The sequence below is a fragment of the Schistocerca serialis genome, chromosome 1, assembly GCF_023864345.2.
Source record: "Schistocerca serialis cubense isolate TAMUIC-IGC-003099 chromosome 1, iqSchSeri2.2, whole genome shotgun sequence".
Taxonomy (NCBI): Eukaryota; Metazoa; Arthropoda; class Insecta; order Orthoptera; family Acrididae; genus Schistocerca; species Schistocerca serialis.
This window is the reverse complement of record NC_064638.1, coordinates 86,139,797-86,163,379: the sequence shown is the minus strand read 5'-3', so window position 1 is coordinate 86,163,379 and position 23,583 is coordinate 86,139,797. Positions and strand designations below refer to the sequence as shown.

At 43.9% G+C, this 23,583-nt stretch overlaps 1 protein-coding gene across 1 annotated transcript in view; it reads right to left on the bottom strand.

Annotated features, from left to right (window-relative positions):
* The window catches only part of LOC126457026 (coagulation factor IX-like), a 225,304-nt gene that overhangs the window by 61,193 nt on the left and 140,528 nt on the right, over window positions 1–23,583 (bottom strand). The gene's annotated exons all lie outside the window — the stretch shown is intronic.

The following is a 23,583-nucleotide window of genomic DNA, read 5'->3' as shown; positions in this document are numbered from 1 at the left end:
CAAAAATGGTTCAAATGGCTCTGAGCACTATGGGACTTAACATCTATGGTCATCAGTCCCCTAGAACTTAGAACTACTTAAACCTAACTAACCTAAGGACATCACACAACACCCAGCCATCACGAGGCAGAGAAAATCCCTGACCCCGCCGGGAATCGAACCCGGGAACCCGTGCGTGGGAAGCGAGAACACTGCCGCACGACCACGAGATGCGGGCTAAAGATCTGGTCTTGGTCGATCTTTCGTGCTATAAAAAATAACATTAAGTTAGTACAGAATGAAACTTGGAAGAACTGCGCAATATCACATATAATTCCAAATTGGGAGGCAACCATATGAATGTGTTCAAAGAAAGGGCACAAGTGCCATAACTTCCCTTGTCAAGTTATAACGAAAATTACATTACGCCGGACCGAGGAATGAGTGAATATTTTATCCTGTATTGTTGTAAAAAGTGAAGAGTGTGTTTCCCGCCACAGGCCTATGTTCTATTTTACGCTACAGACATCTTACTGTTTACTGAACCCCACGTGATTACGCTGAAATTTAACTGCCCTGAAGTGCCAAAGAGCGTAACCACGAGAATTCAAAACGAGAGATATGTGAACAGACAGGACACAGCGCTGCTGTCAGCAACGCCTATACAAGACAACAAGTGTTTGGCGCAGTTGTTGGATCGGTTACAACTGCTACAATGACAGGTTATCAACATTTAACTTAGTTTGAACGTGGTGTCATAGTCGGCGCACGAGTGACGGGACACAGCATCTACGAGGTAGCAATGAAGTGGCGATTTTTCAGTACGACCATTTCACGAGGGTACCGGTACAGGTATCCGAATCGTTCAACGTGGCAGAAGTACAACCCTTCCGTACATTGGTGCAGATTTCAGTGCTGGGCCATCAACAAATGTGAGCGTGCGAACCATTCAACGAAACACCCTCGTTGCGGGCTTTCGGAGCCGAAGGACCACTCGTGTACCCTTCATGACTGCACGACACAAAGCTTTACTCCTCGCCTGAGCCCGTCAACGCCAGCATTGGACTATTGATGACTGGAAACATGTTGCGTGGTCCAACGAGCTTCGTTTCAGAATGTATCGAGCAGATGGGCGTGTATGCATGTGGAGACAACCTCATGAATCAATGGACCCTGCATGTCATCATGGGACTGTCCAAGCTGGTGGAGACTCTGTAATGGTATGGGGCGTGGTGCAGTTGGAGTGATTTGGGACCCCTGATACGTCTAGATACGACTCTGACAGGTGACACGTACGTAAGCATCCCGTATGATCACCTGCATAAATTAACGTCCATTGTGAATTCCCACGCGCTCGGACAATTCCAACAGGACAGTGCGACACGCCAGACGTCTAGAATTGCTACAGAGTGGCTCCAGGAACACTCTTCTGAGTTTCAACGCATCCGCTGGCCACCAAACTCCCCAGATATGAACATCATTTAGCATGTCTGGAATGCCTTGTAACGTGCTGTTCAGAAGAGATCACCCCCCTTACGGATTTATGGACATCCCTGCAGGATTCATGCACTACTTCAGACATTAGTCGAGTCCATGCCACCTCGTCGTGCGGCACTTTTGCGTGCTCGCTGGGACCCTACACGACATTAGGCAGGTGTACCAGTTTCTTTGGCTCTTCAGTGCGTATCTTCCAAACCCTCACTCGACAGCGTCCTTACCATACCTGAATCTGTGTCTGCAGCAGCAGAAAACGTACAGCGATAGCAAGCTTGCCCGCGGCTGATCAGCAAGCAACGTATGGAAGCCACTTCCTAAATGACGTCCACCTACGCACGCCCTCGATGCGGCCAGTTGGATTCGGCAGTTCTTCCCAGCAAAACCGCTGTGTACGACTTTAAACTTGATGAACTAAGGCTCATGGTTCAAAATGGTTCAAATGGCTCTGAGCACTATGGGACTTAACAGCTGTGGTCATCAGTCCCCTAGAACTTAAAACTACTTAAACCTAACTAACCTAAGGACATCACACACATCCATGCCCGAGGCAGGATTCGAACCTGCGATCGTAGCGGTCGCTCGGCTCCAGACTATAGCGCCTATAACCGCACGGCCACTCCGGCCGGCACTCTGTCATCCAAAGAAATGAGTGAACATGAAGTGTTCCCGCCAAGTGTTAACTTTTAGAATCGGAGTTGGATAGTTTTCACTAGTTGGACAAGAGTGTGAAGTTGTCTAAGTCTCGGACCACAGTGTCCTTCCCGCCCATGTCACCAACAGATATGCAGATGGCAAATGTGGTTCCCAACTAAAATGTCCATAAAACTGTTATATCTTGCACCGGTGTAGCAACCGTATGGGGACCAATCAGACGAGTTCTTACAAAAAAGCATATTCGCTCCCAAAATTTTCCACTACTCCATTTAAACACACAGACGCAAGTACGCTTCACCTCTCCCTAAGTGGTGTACGTGGTGTCCTATTTCCACGAGGGTGAGGAAATATTTTGGGAGACAGCAGCCACTAGCGCCAGGCTGCCGACTTTACTGCACTTAGGATCTCCATCTGTTTATCTCGAAGTCAGGACTGCACTGTACTCCTTTATCTTCCAAACACAGATGCCAAAGTGCGGCTATTGAATTTGTCGATGAGGTCCTCACAAATAAAATGAAAACAAGTTGTGACTGCCTGTTTCCGTACGGCTACCTACGGCCCTTCTACCTCAATGGTTAGGACACTCACAAGGAGCTCGGAACATACGCCATTTACTTCAGCTCAGGAGACGAACACTACTTCTGCCAAGAATACCAGGAACTCATGCAGCTCAGTAAAATAAAGAAATTAAAGGGAAAAATGAAATGAAAACTGAATTAAAACCAATTTCTTCAGTTTCTAAGACAGTCATTATGGGATGAAATAAAGAATTTGGTATCAGAGTTACCATAGCGTAATTCGAATTTACTGTCCTTTTGCGTGAAAGGACGAAATTTTAAGTGACTGATGCCTTACAAGTTTTGTCTATATCACCTACAGAGTTTCAGAAGACGACTGCACGAAAATACAAGATATGCAGGAAAATTATACTTATCAATGAACAGACAATCCCTACAAGTTTCGATTCGTTATGCGTGTCATGGTATAGATGAACTAGGGGACAAGCGTGTCAGAACTTGTACATAAATCGGTCGCTCCATACAGCTGCATCGAAGTACTTTGCGCCTGCAGGCAGCCAATTAATGTAGAGATTTCCAAAGCGGCACGCACATATTGATTTTTGCCGCAGCACAAAGATGCCAGTTTGAGAGGTGATCTATCCACTGATATGTACCTATTTTCTGTATGTCTTTTAGGCTTTGCTCGATCTTCTTCTGAATCCCCTGAGTTCCTTTGGAATAATCCTGTACTCACAATCAGTATTAAGAATCTGGAGATGCACTTCAGTCCGCTCCCTACTATTGCACTAGCGAACGTCAAGACAAAATTGGACCAAATATAGCATGTACGGAAGCATTTAAACAGTCATTTTTCTCCAATACCATGTGAGATGGTACAGGAGAGAAACCATTAAGTACCTTACTATGTTCCCTCCGCCATGAACTTCACAGTAGTTCGCAGAATACGTACGTAGATGTAGAGTTGTAGCAGATAACCCTTGCTTCCTTCCCCGCACAAGGCTAGCCTCTATGTGAATTAAAGCAACAAACGACAGATAACGCCACTTTCAGATGACAAAATTCTGCCACGGATATAGATGCAGAAAAATTTATAGTCCTATAAGAAAAGCTTTTCACGTTGCCAGCCTAGATGCTTTTCCATATCTTATAGTCATCGGTTCTTTTTCCGTCTAGTAGAGTGTGGCGTTACAAACTCGTAACTCGTAACTTTCATTAAATCTATAGGCATTGGTTGAGGAGCTTCAAGCCCATGGTCTGCGTTTCTGGATGAATAAGAGATTTTTCGAACAAGTCGTAAAACACCTGGGGCAGATACTGAAGTACGCCTCTGAAAGACTGTGACGGATGGAATTAATAACTAGCTAGTCCACAAGCAATTACAAAATTTACAATCCTTCTTAGGCAAAATTAGTTATTATGCAAAACTAATACCACGGGCTCAAACCTTCTATCAGCTTAATAAATTAAGAAAACTGACATTACATTTTTATTGTCAAAAGCGTACTAGAATGTCTTTCTTAGGCTTGAAAGTGCCTTAAAATAGACTCTGTCCTGTGATGTTCATATTTTAACAGAATTCACATCTCTTATTGTCACGTAAGAATCCAGACAGGAGAGAGTGGGCTAATGGGTTTTCGTTCGAAATATCAATGGTGTCACGACGAAACTACTAACAAACTGAGAAGGACTCAATGTCCGCCATACATCGTGTTAGAAAATTCCGTCTTCATTTGTATGAAACAAACTTTATTTTGAACATCGATCATAAATCCCTAATTTCACAGTTTGATCCCCATTGTAAGCTTCTTCACAACACAAGGCTATATTTCTTCTTAGACTCCAGTTAGTTACACAGCCTCTACATCTACATCTACATACATACTCCGCAATCCACCATACGGTGCGTGGCGGAGGGTACCTCGTACCACAACTAGCATTGTCTCTCCCTGTTCCACTGCCAAACAGAATGAGGGAAAAATGACTGCCTATATGCCTCTGTACGAGACCTAATCTCTCTTATCTTATCTTTGGGGTCTTTCCGCGAAACGTAAGTTGGCGGCAGAAAAATTGTACTGCAGTCAGCCTCAAATGCTGGTTCTCTAAATTTCCTCAGTAGTGATTCATGAAAAGAACGCCTCCTTTCCTCTAGAGACTCCCACCCGAGTTCCTGAAGCATTTCCGTAACACTCGCGTGATGATCAAACTTACCAGTAACAAATCTAGCAGCCCGCATCTGAATTGCTTCTATGTCCTCCCTCAATTCGACCTGATAGGGATCCCAAACGCTCGAACAGTACTCAAGAATAGGTCGTATTAGTGTTTTATAAGCGGTCTTCTTTATAGATGAACCACATCTTCCCAAAATTCTACCAATGAACCGAAGACGACTATCCGCCTTCCCCACAACTGCCATTACATGCCTGTCCCACTTCATATCGCTCTGCAGTTTTACGCCCAAATATTTAATCGATATGACTGTGTCAAGTGCTATACTACTAATGGAGTATTCAAACATTACGGGATTCTTTTTCCTATTCATCTGCATTAATTTACATTTATCTATATCTACAGTTAGCTGCCATTCTTTACACCAATCACAAATCCTGTCCAAGTCATCTTGTATCCTCCTACAGGCACTCAACGACGACACCTTCCCGTACAGCACAGCATCATCAGAAAACAGCCGCACATTGCTATCCACCCTATCCAAAAGATCATTTATGTAGATAGAAAACAACAGTGGACCTACCACACTTACCCCGGGGGAACTCCAGATGATACCTTCACCTCCGATGAACACTCACCATCGAGGACAACGTACTGGGTTCTATTACTTAAGAAGTCTTCGAGCCACTCACATATTTGGGAACCAATCCCATATGCTCGTACCTTAGTTAGGAGTCTGCAGTGGGGCACCGAGTCAAACGCTTTCCGGAAGTCTAGGAATATGGCATTCGTCTGATACCCTTCATCCATGGTTCGCAAGATATCATGTGAAAAAAGGGCGAGTTGCGTTTCGCAGGAGCGATCCTTTCTAAAGCCGTGCTGATGCATGGACAGCAACTTCTCTGTCTCAAGGAAATTCATTATATTCGAACTGAGAATATGTTCGAGAATCCTGCAACAAACCCATGTTATGGAAGAGTTCTTAATCACAATGCGCAGAGCATTGACAGGAAAGGGGCCATGACTTGCTGCTTTGTAGGGTAATGTCTGCTGTTTGTGAAGTTGGCCAGAGCGTTTGTCAGTGAGCTGACATGGCGTAGACACCGCCTTAATGTAACAGACTGTGTCCTTTTGTTAGCTACAGACAACTCTCGACGCCAGGAAGTGACTCCGCCCATGCTCTGAACCTCGTGCATTCAAAAGATTGGAGGATGTGCAGGAACAAGACTAGTCCGATGTCACGTTTATTGGCTCCGAGTTGGCGCCACCATAGAGAATATGGCCCAGAACTGCCAAGCCTACGTCCACAGCCAGGCGGTCTCTGTGTACCGTCTCAGTTCCTGTCCTTGCCTTTAGTAGTCCTGACAAGAAATGTGCGTCGATTTCGCTGTGATATTCCAGAGAGTAACTTTATTTGCTAGTTGCCGAGGCCCTTCCCAACTTTCTAAATATGACAGGATGGTACTACAGCAATGTCAGTTATCATTCATGCTTTGTCCACCATATTCGCAATAGAAAGAGCGCATGCAACGATATATTCTGACAATGGCCATCAATTGAAGACATCTGCGCTACTGGACGTCGTCAGAACTAACGAAACAGCAGAGTTCGCCATTGCTCCCACTCTGCGTAAAAGTGTGATGTGGAGTGGCTAGTCAGAACATTCAAACTGCAGGTGCACAACTCTTGGAAATGGGTCACCAACATTCGTCACGATATACCAACTCAATTGAGTAACCGTACAAGGTATGATAGAAGTATTACAAGGACACTGACCACGTACCGTCTACTATCTGTTGCGTCAGATTCAGCGCGTTCACTGTCTATGAACACAGTCTTCTTATCACGTCGCCCCACTTGTATGAGCTCGAACTTTCGATCGGATCACCAAGGTGGACGAAGCCTCTTAATCAGCAACAGGGGGCGACAGTTATTTGAAATGACGGCCAATCATGAGCAGCTCTAGCTGCAGCAAGCAGCCAGTCTCCCTTGACGCCCTCCCCCATCTGCCACAGCTCAGTGAGCTCCAAAACCACGACAAGACAGCTGGACAACTAGTCTACCTACCACCGCTTTTGGCTTCTGCCTCCGCTTTGGGCTAAAACGTGGAGTTGACAAGCAGCAGTGAAACTGCTGTCAAGCCCTAAGCCTCTTCTGGCTCTCACCAACAGAAGTAATGAGGAGTCCATGAAGGTGCCACAATTGCCTCTTCTGGTGCACTTCTAGTCCCCACTCCGCTGCGGGCAGGCGTTAATAGCGCACCGTAGACACATGAAGACATGGTACTGCCAACCACGGTTGCGGGATTGCCACACAAACTGGACGATAACTGCAACGATACCTCACGGGAGCTTTCACAGCTGAAGTGCGAAACTGGCCAGCTTCAGTCCCACGGGCCAACCAACGGGGCAATCTAAATTCAAATGGCTCTGAGCACTATGGGACCTAACATTTGAGGTCATCAGTCCCCTAGAACTTAGAACTACTTAAACCTAACTAGCCTAAGGACATCACGCACATCCATGCCCGAGGCAGGGTTCGCACCTGCGACCGTAGCAGACGCGCGGTTCGAGACTGAAGCGCCCAGAACCGCTCGGTCACACCGGCCGGCCATTTGCAATCTAACAGTGATTCAGATTCTCCACCCATCCTGAGTATCGGTTCGGACGGCTTCGGTCTGGATATACATCAAGTTGATAGACAGTTCCGTGTAACACGCAGGTGTCACAGTCGGTGATGATATACAGCTGCTAATACCAGCACTCTCTTATTTATGAAGTCTTCGTCTGCATGCTGTATGATTACTTTAGTTTTTCAGATTGGATTACTCTCTCAACGGTTTTATCACGCTTTATGACAATCTTTGCTGAATTCTGTACTTCGTTTGTGCTCATCTATTCGTCATGTGAAGGCTGTTGTATCTGACCACAAGAAAATGCCTGTTCGTTACACCAGTGTCTGTGTCACCATCTCAGAGTGTCTTAGTGAACTTCGTGCATGGTATTATTATAATGTTATGTCCGAATAGGACAGGAGAATTATAAAGGCTACTTCTACATCCACATTTTCATTTACATACTCTGCAATCCACAATACCGTGGATAGTCATTTCCTTTCCTTTTCCACTCAGAAAGAAAGCGAGGGAAAAACGGCTGTCTGTATGCATCTGTATGATTCATTATTTCTTTCGTCTTTGTGGTCTTTACACGATATGTACATTGACGGCAGTAGAGTTTATATCTACATCTACATCATACTCCGCAATCCATCTAAAAGTGTTTGGCGGAGGCTACTTTTTGTATCACCAACTGAGCCCTCCAGTCCTGTTCTTCTCGCGAATAGCATGTGGGAAAAACGATTGGCGGTAAGCCTCTGTATTGGCTCTAATTTCTCAAATTTTCTTCTCATGGCCAATACGAGAGACGTATGTAGGGGGAATTAAAATGTTGTCCGACTCTTCCCGGAAAGTGCTCAATCGAAATTTCAGTAGTAAATCTCTCCGTGATGCAAAACGCCTCTCTTGTAATGTCGCCGCATGATTTGAGGCGCCATGTGACGGATTGTGCGACCCCTCCCGCCGGAGGTTCGAGTCCTCCCTCGGGCATGGGTGTTTGTGTTGTTCTTCGGATAGTTTAGGTTAAATTAGTTTAACTAGTGTTTAAGTCCCCCCCCATGAACCATGGACCTTGCCGTTGGTGGGGAGGCTTGCGTGCCTCAGCGATACAGATAGCCGTACCGTAGGTGCAACCACAACGGAGGGGTATCTGTTGAGAGGCCAGACAAACGTGTGGTTCCTGAAGAGGGGCAGCAGCCTTTTCAGTAGTTGCAAGGGCAACAGTCTGGATGATTGACTGATCTGGCCTTGTAACAATAACCAAAACGGCCTTGCTGTGCTGGTACTGCGAACGGCTGAAAGCAAGGGGAAACTACAGCCGTAATTTTTCCCGAGGGCATGCAGCTTTACTGTATGGCATGGAGAGCTGCATCAAACCAGTCTCAGGACTGAAGACCACAACAACAACAACAAGTGTTTAAGTCTAGGGACCGATGACCTCAGTAGTTTGGTCCATTAGGATTTCACACACATTTCTTGTAACATCTGCAAACTGAGTTTGATGAGCATTTCCGTAGCGCTCTCGGGCCGACTAAACGATCCCGTGACGAAACTTGCAGCTCTTCGTTTGATCTTCCCTGTCACTTCTATCGGTCCTATCTGGTAGGCATCCCAGATAGATGAACAATGATCAAGAATGGGTCTAACAATCGCCTTAGAAGCCACTTCCTTCCCGGATGAGTTACATTTCCTTAAGATTCTTCCTATGAATCTGAGTCTGGCATCTGCTTCTCATGCTATTTGTCTTATTTGGCCATTCCACTTAAGGTCAGTCCGGATAGTTACTCCTAGATATTTTACGGCAGATACTGTTCGCAGCTGTTCGTCATCAATAGTGTAGCTGTGTGTGGACAGTGTGTTACATTTATTTACGGTCAGGGTCAACTGCCACAGCCTGCCCCATTCGTTAATTCTCTGGTGATCATTCTGGAGATCGTCACCATTTTCCGGCGTTGTTACATTGTTACAGAAAACCGCATCATCTCCAAACAGCCTTAGGGAGCACCCGACGCTCCCTAGTAGATCATTTGTATGTATTGTAAACAGTAAGGGTCTTATCAGACTTCCTTGGGATACATCGAAAATTACCTTTATATCTGTCGATTTTGTTCCGTTAAGAGCGACGTATTGAATTCTGTCTGCAAAGAACTGTTGACTCCAGACGCAAATCTGTTCCCATACTCAATAATCTCGCTTTTTTTCAGTAAACGGCAGTGCAAGACTGTGTCAAATATCTTTCTGAAGTCAAGAAACACGGCATCAATCTGAGCGCCATTGTCTTCATCACTGTGGATCTCATGGAACAGAGAGAGCTGAGAGTCGCAGGATCTCTGTTTGTGGAACCCATGTTGATTTTTATAGAGGAGATTTTCCTTCTACAAAAACGCCATAATTTTTGAGGATAAAACATGCTCCATAATTCTACAAGAAATTGGCGTCAACGAAATAGATCTATAATTGCGTGCATCTGTCCTACGGCACTTCTTAAAGAATGGGCGTGACCTGCAATTTCATCCAGTCGCTAGGTACCCTTTGTCGCCCAAGCGACCATCGATAAATTCTACAAGAGGAGCAAGTTCTCTCGCATAATCTTTGTAGAATCTTATTGGTATCTCATCTGGTCCTGACGCCTTTCCACTGAATTCAGAATTTCGGCCTTCTCTCTGTCATCTTCCGTTTCGGTGCCAGTATGATCACTGAGTGAACGAATAGATGATTTTGACCCACTTACTGATTTTACATAGGACCAAAACATCATTGGGTTTTTACTCAGAACGGTTGACAAAGTTTTACTCTCAAAGTCATTGAAATCTTCTCTCATTCATGTCCTTAAGCTTATTTTCGCTTAGTTCAGCTTTTGTTTGTCGCCTAAGTTTTTATTTCTCTTGAATCTGAGGTGAATTTTTCTTTGTTTACGTAGCAGTTTTCTAACACGGCTACTATGTCATCGTGCCTATTTCCCATCTCTTAAGACCTTGCTCGGAACATATTTGTCTAGGGCATATTACACGATTCCTTCGAATTTTTTTTCACATCCTCGTCCTGATCACGAATATTTGATGCTAACTGCTCAGATATTCTGAAATTTGTGTCCTGTCACCTTTGCTAAGCAAAAATATTTTCCTGCATTTCTTAACATACTTTGTCAGACCTGTTATCCTAAATGCCATCACAGCCTATTGATCACTGATACCTTCCTCTAAGTTAACTGATTCGATAATTTCAGGTCTTTTTGTTGCCAGTAAGTCCAAGACGTTACCCTCACGAGTTGGTTCTCTAACTATCTGCTCAAAGTATCGTCGGTATGATGACATCATGATCACTAATACGTGTCTCTATACTGGCACCGTCGATAAAATGAGGCCAGTTTGTAGCAATAAAGTCGAAAATATTTCCATTGCGTGTAGTCTCACGAACATGCTCTCACGAAAGTTTTCACAGAATGTGTACAAAAGCACTCCACAAGACTGCCTGTCCGTGCACCGTGCAATGAATCCATAGACGTCCCCGTCTATAGACGATAGGCCTACGTCGCCTCCAACTAATATTGAATTATCTGATTATTTCTGCGCTACTGAACGAAAGCTCTCTTTGTTACTTGTGAAAGCCGCACGATCGATAGTCCCTTAAGTCGTCGACACAGGACGAATTAGCTAACGTTGACGTGGCTTTCTATGAGTCTTGTCACTCCCTGCTATTTCATGTTGAGGAGTTATTCCATCACGTGGAACACAAAACGAGTTATGAGATACTGCGGCAACGTGCCACGTAAGGCACCAATAGGGAAAAAGAACGCTCCCTACATCAGAAGTAGAAAGGAAGACGCCAACTACATTTGTCGTGTTCAGTAGAAGCCTATTTTCGCTGGGTTTTATGTTGTCTCGAGAACAAATCGTCCAAATCGTCACTGGTAAGATTTGTTGTAATAAGATGATGGGAAACGTTATGTTGATGGTTAAAGAGTTCTTGTATTTAGTTATTTTCGCATTATAACTCGAATTTAATATGAGAATAAACGGTTTCAAGGGAACGACCCATTGAAGATTCGTGAAAACGTGTCGTTTTTGTTAGGATTTATTATAATTAAAAGCCAGTTAATAACATTTTGGCAATTAAAGCCTTTAGAAGATTGTAACATAAATTGCGAGGGTAATGGTATCAAAGTTAGAGCGTAGCCCAGTTGGATGAGGCGCCACATTACGGAATTGTTCTTCTCCACCATATATTTTCTAAAAGACTGTGGGACTTTGCTCTGTCAGATGCGAGTTTGTTCAGTTTGGTAAATTTTATAAGCTAAAGTCCTTACTGAGTGGACATGTATCTTTGATTTGGTCTTATTATGCATTGACAGATATTTAAGTTTTTATTTGTGAGTACCACAGACAGAAAAAATATAACCAACATATGGCCAAGAGAGGAAATGTGCGTTTTAATAAAGCTAACGTAGGAATTTTACACGCGTCCATTTTCGCGAAGAAACCAAATGGTTTGCGAGCGAAATAAGGCAGACAACTGCTGCTGGGGTTCTCTGAGAGCTCAAAATTGCGTTAACCAAATCGTCCCGTGCGCCGGCGGCACTGTGTCGCGTGATGTAGGATAGCCCGTCTGCGTGCAAGTCAACGTTAGCTGCCTCGTGTCGCGTGACGACGGCTTTATCTTTGTCCAACTCCACCGAACGTGTTTACGTTCTGCACCCTCAGGAGGCAGCCGGTGCTTCTCTTAAGCGGGTCAGACTCTCGTGGCGAGCCGTGTGTGGGAGTTTGTCCAGAAACCAGTGACGGGCTAGAGGCGCTTCACTGTCATATGATCCTCTGTTCTGGTCGAATGGGAAAGTTATAACTTCGAAATTTCTTCCAGGCCTGGCGGTTAACTTTGAGAAGCGCCTTAAGAAGGAATTTAACCAAAGGGGATCAATTTTGGGCGTACAAAATCGAGCGTTGTGAAACCGTTACTCTATGACGATCACGGAGAAAAGGATTATTTCGTGAGGGTTTCATGCTAGAACACTTTCTGCAGGGCTCACTGGAAAATTGTTACTGGACATTCAATTATTATTGTTTTCCATGGTTAAGATTTCATATGATGAATGGTTGCAAACCTCTGCCGCTAGAGGGCTCCAAATGTAACATGACGGTGTGTAATGTAACTATACTGTGGAGTCGCATTAACGTGACCACCTGCCGAAAACCTGAATAACTACCTCCTGCAGTGCGGACCGCTTCGAGACCCGCACGAAGAGTCAGTGTGGTTCTGGGTGGTACCGACAGGGATGATGCGGAGTCATGCCTACAGCAGTGATGTGGCCAGATGCGTTAAGTATCTTGGTTGAAGATTCACCGCACGAAGAGCCCGATCGAAGTGGTCCCACATTCTCGATTGGGCTTAAATCCTGGGAGTTTGATATCAAGGGGAGTACAGTAAATGCCTCTTGGTGCTCTTCAAAGGCCGGCCGGGGTGGCCGAGCGATTCTAGGCGCTACAGTCTGGAACCGCGCGACCGCTACGGTCGCAGGTTCGAATCCTACCTCGGGCATGGATGTGTGTGATGTCCTTAGGTTAGTTACGTTTAAGTAGGCCTAAGTTCTAGGGGACTGATGACCTCAGAAGTTAAGTCCCATAGTGCCCAGAGCCATTTTTTGCTCTTCAAAGCACAGAGATACGATGCAAGCTGTGTGACAGGTTTCATTTTCCTGGTGGTAGATACCTTCGTGCCAAGGGAAAACAAACCGCTCATAGAGATGTATGTGATCCCTAAGCGGAGATTAATACCTGTGTTGATCCATTCTGCCTTCCAGAATGACGAGATCACTCAGACAATGCCACGAAAACATTCTCCAGACCATAACAATCCCTCCTCCGGCCTGGACCGTTCCAACCATCCTTGCTGGGTGTTTTCTTTTAGATGATGGTCCAAATGGCTCTGAGCACCATGGGGATTAACTTCTGAGGTCATCAATCTCCTAGAACTTAGAACTACTTAAACCTAACTAACCTAAGGACATCACACACATCCATGCCCGAGGCAGGATTCGAACCTGGGACCGTAGTGGTCGCGCGGTTCCAGATTGTAGCACCTAGAACAGCTCGGCCACCTCGGCCAGCTTTTAGATGCCTCACACTGTAAACGTCTATCATCTGAAAAAGCCACCTGCTGCCACTCACCGGACACTCAGTTGCGATATTGGCGTGCAAATTCCAGCCTTCTTCACCTATGAACAAGGAGCCTGCTGTAGAGGCCCATACGCCCATACACTAAACGCTAGTTGAGGAAACACTGTTGGTAGCCCTTTGGTTCATCTGGTGATGAGTTGTTCAACAGTTGCACGTCTATTTGCCTGTACGCATCTCCACGGCATTCGTTCACCCCTATCATCAGAGCCCATGGTGCACCAAAGTTGCCTCAGCGCAGATTTTGAATAGATTCATTTTGCCAAGCATGGTACACTTTAACCACAGCGGTAGATAAACATTTTACAAACTCAGCCGTTTCGAAAATGCCCCACCCTTGGCCCAAAAGTCGACGATCATGCCATTCTGGACATCAGGTAACCGTTTCCGCCGCATTACGGCAGTGTCAGCACCGTGGTTAATTGCACGTTGAGGTCGAACATGGGAGACGGTCATATTGATCTAACCGGACCGTACACGTCGGTGCTCGAGAAACAGCGTGCTATAGTCGAGTTTCAAATTCGAAGATTCCGTCCAAACTTGGAACATCATCTCCTTCAGCATGACAATGCCAGACCATACCTGAGCGCTGCGATATCTGCGACAATCCGACTCCTTAGGTTCACTGTCACCGATCATCCTCTAATATAGTCTCGACTTTGGCCCATCCCAAACTTAAAGAACGCCTCCGAGGACTTCACTTTGATAATCATGAAGCGGTGCAAGCAGAGGAAAGGTAGTGGCTACGTCAACAATTAAACAGTCTACAGTAATGGTATCAACGAACTCGTCTTTCGTCACTTGAAATGTGTCTCAACTGTGTTGAGAAATAAACATGTAGATATGTAGAATAAGGCGGTATCATTTGAATAATTTTCCTTAAAAAGCTTTAAGAGTGTCCACACAAGTAATTCAGAGACGTTACTTTTCTGCACGCCCTCGTAATTGGTACATCCTTTATTTTGGTAACCACATTTTATCAGCTCTTTAAGCTGGCGTTTTAACGTTCTAAGCGCCCATTTTTAATGGTGTTTTTTTTTCTCTCTTATGCTTCTGCATTACCTGTTAGTTATTAATATTTTTCCAAGACTCCGGTGGGCTGGTTATGTAAAAGCCAGTGAACCAGAAGTATATCTTCAATTCTATGAAGTAAAAGTTGTTAAATACAGCAGTAACTAAAAGCCTCTTATTGTTTCTTAAGCTTACAGATAGTGTTTAACTTGAATGAATTGAATGTTGTTTTGTGATTCAATGTGTGCGTATGTTTTTCAATCGATTGTATTCTTGTTGTCTTGGGTTCAAGCCTAAGATAATAAAACATCCCCGCCAAGATTATTTCTGGCACCTTACCATATACTAGCTTCATAATTATCACTTTGAATGACCCTAACACTGCCACGGCGGACTCGAGTGGCCCGTAAAAACATCTAACAATTAACTTGATTTCACCTACACCTGTTATACGCATCCAGATAACATCACTTTCAAACGCAAATTCGACCTCTATAGACACAATATTTTTGTAATCAGCAGTCGACGCTCCCCGTGGCGTGACATCCAACTTTCCGATATACGCTTCATGATTCGCTGAATATTTCAGAACTTTATACTTCTGGTTGCAGCCAGGTTCTGATAATGATCTGAGCGCCACAAATATCCATAGTGGTATGGATTCCCTTCCTCTTTCGTGCTTCTCCTCTTCATTTGAGTAACCTAGTTTGTTTACTGATCGCTTCCTCCACTGAACTGTGGCATCCCTTCATACTCCGTAGACGCAGAGCCACGTAGTGAATTAATGTCAGATATCTCCCTCCACACTTTTATCCATGATGCCACAAGAATACAATAATTTGTGTTTTATTACTCTATTCTTAGACTTGTAAGAGATCATTCTCCGACACTGTATGTTAGCTGAAGTCAGTCGAAACCATAACTCATGAAACGGAATTGGTATTTTGCTCATCATTCTGATGATTAATCTACATATATTTTAGTTCGTCTTTAGTTTCTTTGTGTAGTTCTGAGTAACTATTGTGAATCTAACAACCCACTGGGCACTTGTAGCTAGTGAGATGACATAATACTGGCAAATTATGATCAATTAAATAGATGCAGTTATATTTTTGCCATGCAAAGAAAATATGTTTTTAATCACCTACTGTTTTTAATCACCTACTTAAATTAAGTTTTTGTCATTGCTGTTCTTAACGACTTTTGTACACAAACAAAAACTTTGAAATCAGAAAGGATGTGGGTAGAAGCTAATGGAGAAAATAGTAATTTCTGCGTTTATGGAGTTCAGAGCAGTGCAGCATAGATATGATTGTCCTCTGTTCAGAGAACGAGAAAGGTGAACTGGGGCTCTAACAAAATTGATCTATAGCGGCAGAAATAAGGATTACGTCTGATTTTATCCGTATTGCTTGATGGCTAAGGGTTATAAATGCATAGCCGCATGTTCTCCGTTCACTTCCACAGATTGGTGGTCAGCGTGTTTGGTTCCTGTGAGGAGGAGCCAGGTTCGATTCCCGGTACTGCCTGGGATTTTTCCTTGGACTGGAACGGGGTTCACTCAGCCTCTTCATGACAGGTGAATGACAGGAATCAGCTCCAAGGTAAAGAAAGCCGACAACAGCCGGGAGAGAGGTGTGTCATCCCATGCACCTCCATAATGCATCCCCTAAGGCCTTTTTAAGAGGATGACATGGTGGTCGGTCTGTATCGATTGGCAAAACTGGACTTTGATTTTCTTTCCATTGTTCTCCAGTTTTTGTCAAGACCGGTGTAAGGAGTACGTCAGAACTCTCCATTACATTGAAAACAATATAGCCATTTTCACAGACGAACATGGGTTATATTTGTTGTAGCTACGTTACACCGGTTTTACATATAGACTAATAGGAGCGGGATTAGGGCGCCGAGAAGAAGGGCGTAACGCGTCACCTCCCGGACTTTCCTGGCGGCTCGTGCCGGTCGATTTTCCGGCATTTGGAGGACGGGTTCTGTTCTTCAGAGTGGCAATAATGGGTCGGTCTCTATCCAGTGTGGCTTAATTGGTGGTGGTCTGGACTGACTGTGCTGTTTCGAAGGGCGATTTCCATAGGCCAGTCGGTGCTTTTTTACGCGTTTTAGGAAAGAAACCTGAGAAAGTCCGGGCATTAAGCAGCATCTTACAGCAAGTACTACGAGCGTTAGCAGGAAATAATCAGCTGAAATGCCTAAAACCTGCTTTGGAGACTGAGTAGTTGAAATGCCACAAATTTAAAATAAATTCGTGGAGTGATTATGCAGCTCTCGAAAACTGGAGTAAGTTGGAAATCTCTCGAAGTTAGGATGGGAGTCATGTGTGATAGAGCTGAGCTTTTAAAAGTGTTACGCATATGATGATGGCCTGAGGAGAAGGATATATAATGAAGATTGTCAATGACGAGAAACGCGTTTCTGAAGAGAAATTTGTCAACATCGTACATACATTTAAGTGTTTGGAAGTCTCTTTTGAAGATATTTGCCATAGCCTTCTTGGATGCTATGTTGGCCACACCAATCGCAATCGGACTTTGGCTTTGCCAGTCAGCGTTCTCTGTCTTCCCCGCTCCATTTAATCTTCTCCAGTTAGTCCCATCGCACACATGTTGTCTCTGATCTCGTCAATCCATCATAGCCGTGGTCTTCCCCTTGGTCTGTTACCTCTAGTGTTCTGGTAATCTGGCGCATTGCGGGTCCATACCATTTCAGTCTCCTCTCTTTAATCACAGCCACAATATCCAGTTATTCACACAGTTTCTGCAATTTGCAGTTTCTCTTTTTCCTCCAGTCGTCTCTACCCTTCACCGATCCAAAAATCTCTCTCAGAACAGCATTCTGAAATGTAAGGAGTTTTTTTTCTATCCTTTGTGACGGAGTCCAGGTCTCTGATCCATATACGATGACAGGTTGTATTATTGTCCTGTACATCCTAATATTCATCGATTTCGATAGAAGCTGGAACTTCAGTAGCTTTCCTTGTGCAAACCATGACGTGTTTTCTGCTTGAATTCTTGCCATTATTTCCTGGTCTATCTCATTCCTTGCACTGAGTAATGCACCATAATATTTGAACTTTTACCCTTCAAAGATTTTATCATCCACATCTAAAAGTCATTCATCGTTCCCCTCTCTGCTCACTTATTCACATTCATCTTCAAGCCTGCTCTCATTTCCCCTTCCATTAACACTCCTGCAATCCGAAACAGATCTTGTTCATTTTGTGGAAGCGAAATGTGCACGATGTGAGTGTTGACAAGAGCTGAATAGAAAATTTTGAAATGTAGTGCTACAGAAGAATGCTGAATATTGTGTGGTTAGATAGTGTAACTATTGGGGAGGCACCAAATAGAACTGAGGAGAAAACAAATTTGTCGCACAGCATGACTGAAAGAAGCGGACGATTGAGGCATCAAGGGATTGTCAGTTTAGTGATCGTAGTACTGGAGGGAAGTGGGGAGTGGTGTTGGTAAAAATTGTAGAGGGAGACCGAGAGACGAATACAGTAAGCAGCTTCAGATGAATGTAGTTTGCATTAGTTAATTTCAGATGGAAGCTTGCTCTAACAACAACGTGTATGAACTCGGGGTTGACTGATCCTCATTGATCAACAAGTTGTTCTTCTGCTACGGAAAACTGAAAAAGTTGGCAAGTGCGTATTCTGTGCATCTGTTTTCTGGTTTTTGTGAGAAAGAGTGCGATTTAATGGCCGAGCATATGGTAAGTGGATAGAGGTTTCATGTGTGAGCATGGAGACATCGGACAGCTGGAGATAGTATTCGATAACAACGAGGTAAACTTGGCAATTTCTTTCTAGCACACAATCAGTTCAATGTTCCAGTGGAGATTTGTGGTACTTTCTGTGTCCTTCTCTTTAAATGTAGGCTGTTATCCTGTATTAATTCTGGAAGACATGCTACCAAGTGGTTGGAGACGTATGGTGATAGATGGCGGTGCTAGTTTTACTACGCGACGATCCGATCTGAGAGATTTTTGGAATCAGTTGCTTTACGCAGTACATTCAGTGATTGTACAGGAGGAGTGAGAATTTTAAAACTGCAGCGCAGGTGAAAGCAAGGTTGGCGGCCTTTAATTGAACTCGTTTTTCATTTGTAGCGAGGCAAAGAATTAATCGAGTGCGTCGACAAGCATTCCGGTGGAAGTCTATGGAGTAACTCGTCCCGTAATTTGTTTCGAGCACCGCTTGGAGCTTAGAGTGCTTCGTTTGTGGCCGCCAGATGCTGTGAAGAGAGGACAAAAAGCAGATTTATAAATCTGCGACGAGAAACCTCGAGCTCTACATAAAAATGAAGAAAAGGATGGAGGCGTACTTTTAACAAAACATATGGTTTCGAGTCTAAACTTACAAAACCTGATCTACAGTAGACGAAGTTGGACAACAAGCTAAAAACCCTCAATGTATTTACGCAGGCGATCTGGAAATACACACAGAAAACCATTGTATCGACCTTGAGTTGTATTTTGAATGTACTGTGTACAAAGACAGAAAGCTAAGTCTACTGAAGCTTTTGTTGTTTCGACAAGAAATAGCTACACCGAATTATATGGGCTCGTTATGATCGTTCTCAGAATGCACGTGTCAGTCGTTGTATCTAATTGTGCAGCGGAAAGCTCGTCCGAAGCTTTTTTTAAAGAGATTAAGAATCACGTCCGAACAACTGCCTTGCAAGGAACACACAAAAACATTATGAAAGCGAAGTTGTATGCAAGATTAATTATGATGACACGGCTGTTGACATTTCTGAAAACAAGAGTAGATGAATGGATTTATACACGTAATACTAACTTTATAAGATAAAGTTAATGTCCGTGATTTCACAGCCATATATGTTTACTTCCTTCAGTTTCAGGGAATAAACCGCATCGGCCTCATTTCTTTAGTTACTATTCTAAGGCGAAAATGGTTATTTCGGTTCTTTCCTACGTATTGCACGTGAAACCACGTAATTCGAGTTCGTTACTTCCATCGGTCTGATATACTTTTAGTTTCCACAAAAGGAAGATAATTCTAGGCAGAAAGATAACTTTCCAGCTTGGAGTCCACGATTTGTTACTTTTAATTAATTTCTTTCTCATTACTTTTTTCGAAATATGTAATCTGTGGTGTCACCGCCAGACACCACACTTGCTAGGTGGTAGCCTTTAAATCGGCCGCGGTCCGTTAGTATACGTCGGGCCCGCGTGTCGCCACTATCAGTGATTGCAGACCGAGTGCCGCCACACGGCAGGTCTAGAGAGACTTCCTAGCACTCGCCCCAGTTGTACAGCCGACTTTGCTAGCGATGGTTCACTGACAAATTACGCTCTCATTAGCCGAGACGATAGTTAGCATAGCCTTCAGCTACGTCATTTGCTACGACCTAGCAAGGCGCCATTATCATTTGCTATTTATCTTGTGATGCATGTACCGTCAGACCGATGTTCACCAATTATGGATTAACGTTAAGTATTCCAGAAGCTACGTACCTTTTTTACTAGACTCAACTCCTTTAACTGTTCCAGACCTCACGCCAGCCTGCGTGAGCTTAAACGCGTGCCTTTCGGCTATCTCATAGTGGCTTGGCTGTCTTGCCAAGTCACAACATAATCTTAAATTGTGAGAGATCTAAAAAAGTAAGCCTGTCCCTCATTGTTGCTGTTCTCGGGCAGTGCTTCGCAAGAGATAAATATGAAAGCTGATAGGGACTCTGGGCAAGGAAACGTTTCGGAATGTAAGATTTTCAAGCATAATTGCGAGTAAGATCATAAAAAAACTGTATCAGATGGTAAATTTTATTGGCGATGCGAAGAAATAGCTTCCTCTTGCTGAACTTTCTGTTGAAGTTACCCGTAGGCGTGAAGCAGAATGAACGCTTTAGTGGCAACTGCGCTGGGGAAAACAAAAACCACTTTGTTGTTAGTTTCGGCCGTGGGTTGTGAACAGTACTGGAACTAACAGTGTTAATCATAAGCATTGGCTAAGTGGACATGCTTTTAACGAATGTAATCAAGTTTTTGGGTAATTTAGAAAGTGAAATTGACTCTACCCGACAAATTTATGTCACAGGACATTGGTGACAGATAATTCCCTAAGCTTTCAAAAATTATTTCGTCGTGGGAATGGAAAAGGCAGACTTTAAAACATGTGAAACCGTAAAATCGTACATTAAGAGCACACTGCAAGGCAGACATAACAAACATTGGATGCTTTTCAACAAAGGAGAACAAAACCGTTTTATTTATTCAGTGAACACAACACTCATTTTTAAGAACATCTGCCGGCCAGCAGAATATGACAGAAAGTCGTGAATTGTTTTTGAGGCACACTGAGTCGGAATGGTCGGTTCTTCACGGATGTAATGTTTCGCATTATTTGGACTAATTTTTGTGATAATATTTAAGAAATCTGGTTTTGCTTTGTATTGATGTATTATCTGAGCCGTGGTAAACATTGCTGTTTTGAAGAGCGCGCCGCAGCGCGTAGTGTGAAGCAGTCGCTCTCCATTTCTAGCGGTGGCACTGCTGTGGCAATCGCAGCTGTGGTGTGTCCCTCTGGTGGGAAAGGGGAAAGGTTGCCTGTTCACGTGCATTTAAGGGGCGCTATGAGCTCGCCAGTCGGTTAGTCTGGGCCAGTCTGTCGTCCCCAGCTTGCTAGTCTGTCTCTCGTCATTTGTTAGGCAGTTAGTGTCTGTCTGTCGTTAGGAGTGCTAGTATGTCTGTCGTTCGGATCAACCTTTAAAGCCGGCAAAATAAGAGTCTTTCCACTCCGCCAGTAAGAGAACTCAGCGAGTGGTCGCCCGGTCGGGGCTGAGTTCCTGCATCTGAGTCTGCGCGTCAGGTCGACAGTCTGCTCGAGTTTGCTCAGGCAATGGTCTTGGTGGTTGGATCGATCGGTTGGTCGGTCGCGCACTGAGACACAAGATGACTGGTCCGTCTTGAGCGTCGGCGCATGTGAGGTCGCCACGTGAGTCCTGTGGGCCGCGGCGTATTGCGAGGGGTAGTGACTTCGCGGTCGACACGAGAGCAACAGGAGTCAACCCACGACATCAGTCTGGCCGGTGCGAGCTGCGACGCCGTGAGACGGGAGATCGGCGCGCCTTCCTGCGTCCGTTGAAGCGGCTGGCAGCGGGCGGTTGTGGAGAGCGATTTGGGGGTGCTGCGCCAGGTCTTCTCGAGAATTCGCAGTTTATTAGAAGTTAAGTCATTCGTGATATCTTTTTTGGTTTACTCTTGTTAAATTCTATTTGTTTTCTTGGTGAGGTCACCAGCCTTTTGCTTTGGGGTCGTCCCACCATTCTTTCTCCATTTGCCCACCTGCGGGAAGGTGGTTGTTTATAAATTGGGTGGTCCGTTTTTCCCTTGTGGAGTAGGAGTGGGTTAGAGCAACCTGCGGTTCGGGTTGTTCGGTAATCTCCCCTATCCATCTACCGTACTTTAGTAGCTGTCTCTGTCATGTTTGTCGGATTTGGTGTGTTAACGAATTTATTGCTTGGAGTGTAACGGCCTAATACCCGAAATATGTTTTGATCTTTGGAAACTTTGATATTACTGCCTATGATCTTGAGAGGCGGTATCTGTGTACTGTTGTGAGCGGTCGTAACTACAGCCGTGTCAAAAGGGAGCGGCAAGGTTCTCTGTCCGAAAGCTCATACAGTCAAAACTTGTTTCTTTCTGCCTCTGAATAAATAGTAACTTTGATATTTACAGGGTGCTTTCGATTATAATTTTAAATCTGTTTCTTTTAAAAACTGCTTGTAGGCACTATTTAAGTGAATAAAATTTCCATTTGTTAAATGGAATTTGGTTATGATTTCATCAGGTACTCCCTGGCAACTAGTTCCATGCTTACATAGTGTGATTAAATGTGTTAATGTTCTTGATGAATCGCTAATAAATAAAATAAATGCTTAAGAATTTTCTTCGAAAATAAATCATGGTTCATTATCATTTAGAACATAGGTGAAGATAAATGCAACACCTTAATTAGAAAGCCCCTGTGTAGTACACGTCTAGTGAAAATGTCTTACAATCAGTCATCGAATAAGTAAAGTGGAAACCGCATTACATAGATCAATCTGAATCACAGCGTGGCTCTCACTCAATTTTGCTCCTAATTTTCTCAAAACGCCGCGGAGGGCACTTACCTCCCTTGATTTCTACGTGTCTCAATTAACACTGTAAGTTTGTTACTTCATTTTATGAATTAATGTACTAACATTCTAATACACAACTAGACCTGGCGCAATTTTCAAAATGTAACTTCTGTACATGAACCTTCTGTCGGATCATAATAGCTGGATTATAAGACTTGCACGAGTTTCAGCTTATCTTCATTTATTTACCATCACCAGCCTGGCGGCTACTTCATTCTGACTAACGTCACGCGACTTCAGCTGGGGTATTTTACAACAGTTTGGACAAGATCCATGTATTTCAGTTTTTATGAAATTAGTAATGTGGAATGTGAGGTGCATGTGTTTTTCAAATATAACAAAATTAATCACAAAAAATTCATGTACCAACAAATATATGATGCAACTGTAAACACGAACACTGTAAATATCTGTTTATGCATGTGAAGCAGAATGTAATTGCGAAAGGTGGTATTTTCCGCAGTTGCACCTAGCATCTGTGAATACCTGCCAGCATTGTTAAAATTATTCAAAACAGCTGGCAACAATCTGTTTGAACATGTAGTTCTAGTCCCACGCCCAAAAATCCGATCCATTTTCTCTATTCTGAAGCTGTGAAACAGCACCTTCTGGATTCAGGATGTTTATGCTCTAATTTCATCATCTAGTAGATCCACCTCAACTATGAAATATAAGAAGTATACCATTCAGTAAGTTACATTTCGTTAGGCATGTGACAAGCAAATTCTCACTTCAAAATACACTCCTGGAAATGGAAAAAAGAACACATTGACACCGGTGTGTCAGACCCACCATACTTGCTCCGGACA